Source organism: Peromyscus leucopus, chromosome 7 (assembly GCF_004664715.2).
Source record: "Peromyscus leucopus breed LL Stock chromosome 7, UCI_PerLeu_2.1, whole genome shotgun sequence".
Lineage (NCBI taxonomy): Eukaryota > Metazoa > Chordata > Mammalia > Rodentia > Cricetidae > Peromyscus > Peromyscus leucopus.
In genome coordinates this window covers 26,825,278-26,833,304 of record NC_051069.1, presented here as the reverse complement: position 1 = coordinate 26,833,304, position 8,027 = coordinate 26,825,278, and positions in this window count along the sequence as shown.

Here is an 8,027-nt window from a genome sequence, read left to right as displayed (position 1 = left end):
ATGTGGCAGGCTTCTGCCAGCCTGGGGGTTGAAGCACCTCCCAGGTCCTTTGCTTCTCTCTCTCTCTCTCTCTCTCTCTCTCTCTCTCTCTCTCTCTCTCTCTCTCTCTCTCTCATTCTGCAATGTTTTTCCCCCTAGAAGGCACTTATTAAGCTGTCTGTGCACTGGGTGTTGGTGGCAGGGGAGGGGTGGGGCACCACATCCCCCAGGAGCTTGCAGGCCTGCTGAGGTGGTGGGTGTGCCCTTGCAAATGTAGCACATTGAGCAAGGGCCTCCTAAGTTGCAGGCGTTAGAAATATTTAACTGGCTATCCCGCCAGCAAGGGGAGGTGCGTATCAAGACAGGGATGGCTGATGAGAGAACAATGTTCAGAGAAGATAAAAAACTTAAAGTGAGAGTGATGGCCCTCACCGTGATCCCAGGGCTTTGCAGGTGGAGGCAGGAACATCAGTAGTTCAAGGTCAACCTTGGCAGTAGGGGACGATCTCTCTAAAAGCAACAACAATAGACCCCTCCCCCTCCAACACACACACACACACACACACACACACACACACACACACACACACACCTTCAAAACATTTATGTTTTTCTCTACAGACCAGTGGGCTTGGGCCAGAGAAGCTTTCTATCTATCTATCTATCTATCTATCTATCTATCTATCTATCTATCTATCCATTCATTCACTTACTTATTTATTTATCTATCTATCTATTTATGTATGTATGTATGTATTTATTTATTTATTTACTTTGTAGTAGGTGGTAGTTATGCAGAGACTCACAACACATCATAGTGCTGAGACTAAGTGACTGTTGAGTGATAGTCCTCGATGGGACATATCACACTCTCTCTCAGGTTCAGGGGACATCACGGAATGGCTGTGGGGGGAATGGGACTGAAGACATGGAACTGAGGAAGGGGTGAGGTATTATCCTCAGGCATGATGTGACTCTTCTTGCACTCTGGAACTCTCAGCGGCTGTGATTATGAGATCCCCACAAGAACGTGCCTATCAGCATCCTGTCATGAAGGGGGACAGGCTCACAAGGCCTCTCCAGTCCCAGAAGATCTATGATCAGTTAATCATTACTGAGGGAGGGAGACTCCTGAGAGTGGAGGGGGGGCATTTGAGAAACCAAGGCTAAGTATCGTATAATGGAGTCCCTAAGTAAACAGACTAGATTGGGGAGCGTCTGGAATGTTGACCCAAGAACTTTGCAAGTATAGTTACTTAGGGTGACTATCTGGTATTATATCTTTGTTCTCCTCTGTCTCACCACTAGAGACAGAATGTTTCTGTCTTTACCAAATGTGTACATTGACACCTCTGAGGTGTTTTCGGAAGTGGGACCTTTGGGACATGGTGAGGTACTGAGGGTTGAGTCTTCATGAGTGGGGTTAGGGATTCTTGAGACCTCCCTCCCCTCTTCTGCCATAATCCAGGAAACAGGCCTTCACCACGAAGTAGGCCCCAACTTCTACATTTCATTCTTTCTGTAATGTTACCAGTTTGTGAAATCCATCAGGGGATGAATCCACCCATCAGGTCTGAGAAGCCAGGACCTAATCATCTCTAGCAATGCTGTTACAGATTTACCATGAAGTTTCCTTTACTGGGCATTTCTTAATCCATTCAAACTGATGATCAAGATTCACTTAGACACTTCAGACTCAGAATTAGACATTTGTGAATGTTGGGATGGGGTGAATGAACTCCATCGGCAGGAAGGATCTAGATTTTGAGGGGCTGGGGCACTGGGTGTAGTGGGTCAAGTACTATTCCCAAGAATTCCCGTTGACTTGGAATTTCAGAATGACCTTATTTGGGAATGTGGTCTGCAGATGTGACTAGTTAGGAATGCCAGGATGAAGTGGGGGTGGGGCCCTGAATCCAATAATTGGTGCCCTGCTAAGAAGGGAGGACAGAGAGTCATACCTCTAAGAAGGCCATGGGGATGGAGGCCGAGAATGGACTCACTCTATCACTTCTGTGTTGAACTGTGTCCCAGCCCTCGGGGATGCAGAGGCAGGTGGATCTCTGGGAGCTGGAGGCCACCACACCTAGCTAACTTCTGTTGTTTTAAATCAGCCAAGCTATGGTACTTTCCTCTATCTGCCTTAGGAAGCCAGCATGGCATTCTTTCAACTAACAGAAACCTTTAAGTCTGGCACAGACACAGCAGTCACCTTGTTTTACAGCTTTGTTCATGAAGTCCCTCCCTTCCCAAGATCACTGACGGGCTTTATTCATTTTCATCCTGTTGGGCCTGTTATTGTGCCTTTCAACTTATGGCCTTTAATCTATCTGAAATTTGCCTTTCATTTTATTTTATTCTGTTCTTGAGACAAGGTCTCACTGTGTAGCCAAGGCTGGCCTTGAGTGGGTAGCAGTCTTTCTCAGTTTCTAGAGGGCTGGAGTTGTAGGCTTGTGCTTCCATGATGAGCTTCGGAATTAATTCATCTTTGTATGAGGTAGAATTTTAACACTCTGTGTGTGAATCATAATTAAATATGTAGTCCCTTTACTCCTGATTCAGGTGCCATCTTTATCATGTATCAAGTTCTTATGTATTCATAGACCTATGTGTTTTCAGTACTGTCCCATTGGGTTGATATGTCTGTGTTTTTAAAAATTATCATTTCATTAATTTATGTGTATGATATTTTGCCTGCAATGTGTGTCTGTGCACCATGTACATGCCTGATGCCTGCTGAGTCCAGAAGAGGGCATTGGCTATCCTGGGATTGGAGTCATAGATGGTTATGAGCTACCATGTGGGTGCTGGGAATTGAACCCGGGTCCTTTGCAAGAGCAGCAAATGCTTTTAACTGCTGAGCCACCTCTCCAGCCCAGTATGTCTGTTTTTGAGTTAGTGCATGGAATTCTATAGTTCTAAAGTACACCCTAACATCTGATATAGCAAATCAACATACACTGTGCCTCTTTTTAAAAAATGAACTTAGGTTTTTGTAGACTTCGAAACTTCACTTTTCTACATATTAATTTTGGAACTTACCTTTTAATTTCTGAAAAATTATCTGCAAGAGTTTCGAGAAACTTTAAATTCAGAGGTGTAAATTTCTTGCACACACATGAAAAGCTGCAGACTTGCTTAATTTAAGCACAGCGTCTGAATCTATCCTACCTCCACAGATTGAGAGAAATCCCTACAGCTTTCACCACGGCTACCTCATCAGTGGAGTGTGTGTTCACTTCAAGAGGATGCTGGTGACAATGTTTGGTTGGACATCAGTGATTTCAGTAGCCACTATTGATGGTGACTGGATCAATGAATTCATTCATAACTGCAAAGAGTGATGTTTTAATTTGGTGCATCTTTATTTGCGTGTGTGTGTTTGTGTGTGTGTGTGTGTGTGTGTGTGTGTGTGTGTGTGTGTATGAGTCTGTGTGTGTGAGTGTGTTTGAGTATGTGTGTGTGCTCCCACACACATGTGGGCATGTGCATATGCAGAAGTCAACCTTAGGTGTTCTCTACCACACTTGGCTTTATAGATATGAATGTGGCTTCTGAGAACTGGACTCAGGTCCTTATGCTTACATAGCAAGCATTTTACCAACTGAGCTCTCTCCCGAGCCCTTTAGTCTTGATTTTATTGATTTTCACATTGTTTCATTTTATTCTTCCTTGCTTTAGGATTATTCTCCAAATTATTAAGTAAAATACTTAGTCTATTTTTCCAACTTTTTTTTTTTTGAAAAATATAGTTAAAGTCATTCGTTTTCCTTAAGTTTTGTGTTGGCTGTGTCCCTAAGGTTTTGACATGTGGTATTTTTATTGTCATTCAGTTATAAGTATTTTGTAATTTTCCTAATACTTGCTTCTTTGACACAAGTGTTATTAAGTAACTTAGGCTCTAGGTTTCTATGACTTTAGTATTAATAAGACCCTGTCTTTTCGTTATAGATTCCTATTTTTATTACAGGTTTAGGGATGGTTAAATAATCATCTTGTGAAAGTCACTTCAAAGGGAATTTGTTTGAATGTTCCAGGTGAGCTAAAATGTAATCTGTACTGCCCATAGCTGGGGTGTTGTGCTGTATTTCAGTCAAAAATTATCAATTGTGTTACTCAAATCTGTCTTTGCTCAGTTTTTTCCTCTTGATCTGAGAGGGGTATATTAAATCCCCAAACTACACTTTCCCTGTCTCTTTTCTCCACAGTACCTCAGCTATTGCTTTATGAGACATGGTTTCACTATGGAGCCATAGCTAGCCTAGAACTCACTATGATTGGTCTCAAATTCACAGAGACCAGCTGCCTCTGCCTCCTTAGTACTGGGTGTGTGCCACCATGCCCAGCCTGCTTAGTAGTCTTTGGGACTATATTACTAAACACACACACACACACACACACACACACACACACACACACACACACACACACACTCATGGTGTTGTGTCTTGCTGTTCATTGTTAGGGTTTGAATATGAAATGTTCCACCCACCCTGATGTTTTAAGAGCATTCATCCCAGCTAGTAGCACTGTCATGAAGGCTGTGGAACCTTTGGGAGGTGGAGCTTGGCTGGCAGAAGTAGGTTCCAGGAGGTGGGCCTTTGATGGTCATAGCTTGACCTTGGGTCTAGCCGTTCTCTGCTTCTTGCTCTGCTGTCATGAGAACAGTGTCCACCTCACGCTTCTGCTATGAAGAATGAATGTTTTCCTCACTACAGTGGACTGTGATTTCCTCAAACCATGAGCCAGAATAAATCTATCATCTCCTAAGTTGTTTTTGTCAGGTATTGGTCAGTGACGTAAAAGTGATGGACATAATTGCTCTTTACAGCTTTGAATTCCTTCTTTCTTTGTAGTTGGCTCTTTGGCCTAGAATTCTACTTGGTTTGAAAATGTAACTGTTGTTTCATTTCACATGTGCTATCTTTCACCTTTGGCCATTTGGATTCAGATTCTCTTCAGTCACAGAACCCAAATAAGATGACGTTATTTCTTTAAATGTCCTGAAGAAGCCTAGGATTGATGTGCCTTCAATATGGCAGACATTTGTTTCTTTGTAATAAGGCAAAGGCAGACAAGAGTTCATGGAAGTCCTTAAGGAGCCAGGATCCTTCCACGATCCCTTGGCTATGAATGTCCCTCATGCTCGTGGTTTGGAAGAAAGGGTAAGAAAGAAAAGTAGGGAGGGTAGTCCTTGTCTCTTTAAGAACAGTTTCTGGAAGTTGAGTACCACTACATCCCACTATGACTTAGTCATAGGCTATGCCTGGTAGGAGATGTACTCATTATTCCCAGAAGCCATGTATCCAACTGAAAATTGTTTCCTATGAAAAAATGCAAGAATGAACAGCATTGAAAATTTTTCCATCTGTGCCATACTGTCCCCTTATTTTTCAAATTTTCTATAGATTATATTTTCATTGAAAAGGTTATTGACATAGCTATAGATTTCCATGCACTGTAATAAACAATATGAAGAGATCCTGTGTACAATTTAATGAGTTTCCCCTAATGGGAACATTTGGGCAAAGCTCTAGTGTAATATCATAATGGAGATATTGACGTTGATATAACATACCAAACCCGTTAACTACTCAGATTTCCTTATTTCTTCCTTTTGCTCATGCATGCATGTGTGCATGCGAGTGTGTGTGTGTATCCAGTGCCACAGTGAAGACACTGAACAGTTCTGTGAACACAAGGATCCATGTTGCTCTCTTGCAACCACACACACATCCATTTTCTCTCTTCCACCATCCCGATCACCTGGCAAATTCTGATGATCTCTTATTTAAATATATTTATTTTAAAGTGTGTGTATGTGTGTGTGTGTGTGTGTGTGTGTGTGTGTACACACTTGTGTGACTGTGTGAGTTTATGTGCACCGCATGCATGCAGCAGCTGTAGAGACCAGAAGAGGACATCAGATCTCCTGCAACTGGAGTTACAGGCAGCTGTGAGCTGCATTGTGGGTGATGGGAACCGGATGGACCCAGGTCTTCTGCAAGAGTTGTAAACATTGTTTACCCCCTGAACTATCTCTCCAGTCCCCCAGTCACTTTAAAGTTATATAAATGTTGTCACATGGTAAGTAACATGTGGGACTGACTTGCTTTTCATTTAACATATGTCCCTAGAGAGTAGTACCCAACTATAAATACACTATATGCATGCATGAAATTCCATTATTATATATAACTAATATATGTCAACAAAAAATGAAAAAGATCAGTTGAGGAGTTGGGAATATAGCTCAGTATGTAAACCACTTCCTGCACAAGTGAGTGAGGATATGAGTTCAAATAGTCACAATTGGGGGCTGGAGAGATGGCTCAGAGGTTAAGAGCACTGACTGTTCTTCCAGAGGTCCTGAGTTCAATTCCCAGCACCAACATGGTGGCTCATAACCATCTGTAATGAGATCTGGTACTCTCTTCTGTGTACATAATAAATTAATAAATCTTTAAATAGTCACAATTGATGTAAAGCCAGGCATGCTAGTGTATATCTGTAATTCCAGCTCTCCTGTGGTAAGATAGCAGACAGAGACAGGCAAATCCTTGGAGGCCTGTGGACCAGCTAGTCCAGTGTGCACAGCGATGAACAACAAAAGAGACCCTGTCTTGAAACAAGGTGGAAGATGGAGGGCCAGCTCCTGAGGTTGTCCGACCTCTGCATTATAACATGAATCTTAAAAGGTCTTATTAATAAAACAAACCCAGAGCCAGGTATTGGGGTAAATGCTGAAAGATCAGAGAGACAGAACCAGCCACAGCTAACCTCACCTCGCCAATTCCTCAGCTGATCTCGTTTCCTCAAACTGGAAGCCTCTGTGTCCTCATCCAAATGGATCTCATCTGAACTGCTGCTCAAAAGCCTAAAAGCTTAACCAGGCTCTGGTTCCTGGTCTTTATGCCTTATATACTTTTTTGCTTCCTGCCATCACTTCCTGGGATTAAAGTCGTGTGTTACCATGGCTGGCTGTTTCCAGTGTGGCTTTGAACTCACAGAGATCCAGATGGATCTCTGCCTCCAGAATGCTAGGATTAAAGGTGTATGTGCCACCATTTTCTGGCCTCTATGTCTGTCTAGCGGCTGTTCTGTTCTCTGACCCCAGATAAGTTTATTAAGGTGCACAATATATTGGGGGACACAATATCACTACACTGTATGCATGAATTTCATATACAAACAGCACAGACATCACACATACCAATCAACCCACCAACCAGCCGATCATCCAACCAGTCAAGTAATCTTATTTGTGTGGGTCTATTTCTGTGGACCTTCATTCTTTTCCATAGAACTCTCTGCAAAAGTATGATTTTCTGATAGTCAACTTTATTATCAACAAAGGTGATTTTTTTTTCATTTCATTTCTCTTTGTCACCATTATTTTAGCTACTAAAAGGCCCGAGCCTTCCACAGAAGTTTTAGATAAGCTTGCCTGATGCAATAATTGGTTTTATGGGTCAGCTTGATTAGGCCATGGGGTGCCTGACATTTGGTTAAAAATTGTTCGGGGTGTGTTCCTGGATAAAATGAACCTTTTCTTTTCCTATTTCTTTTTCTTTTCTTCTTTGAAGTAGGGTCTCTTTGTGTAGGCCTGCTTCAAACTCACAGTGATCTGCCTGCCTCTGCCTCCCAAATGCTGGGATAAAGGCGTGCTCTGCTATGCCCAGAGAGACTAACTGTTGAACCAGGAGTCTGAGCGAGAGAAGATGGCTTTCACTGGTGTGGATGGGCAGCATTCGGTCCACTGAACAGAGCAGGAAAATCGAGGAAGGGGAGACTTGTGTGCTTTCTGGTACGTCCCACTCCTTGCCTTACATTCTCCTGGTTCTCAGGCCTTTGCACTTGGCCAAGAACTTCCAACACTGGTGTCCCTTTCTGGGCCCTGAAGTAGGCCTGGAGCTGCACTGGTCTCTAGCTTGCTGACTGCAAATACTCAGACTTCTCATTCCTTATAACCAGGAAAGCCGATTCCTTACCATAAGTCTCTGGTTATCACAACCAGAGATTGTGTTGGTTCTGTGGCTCTGGTGACC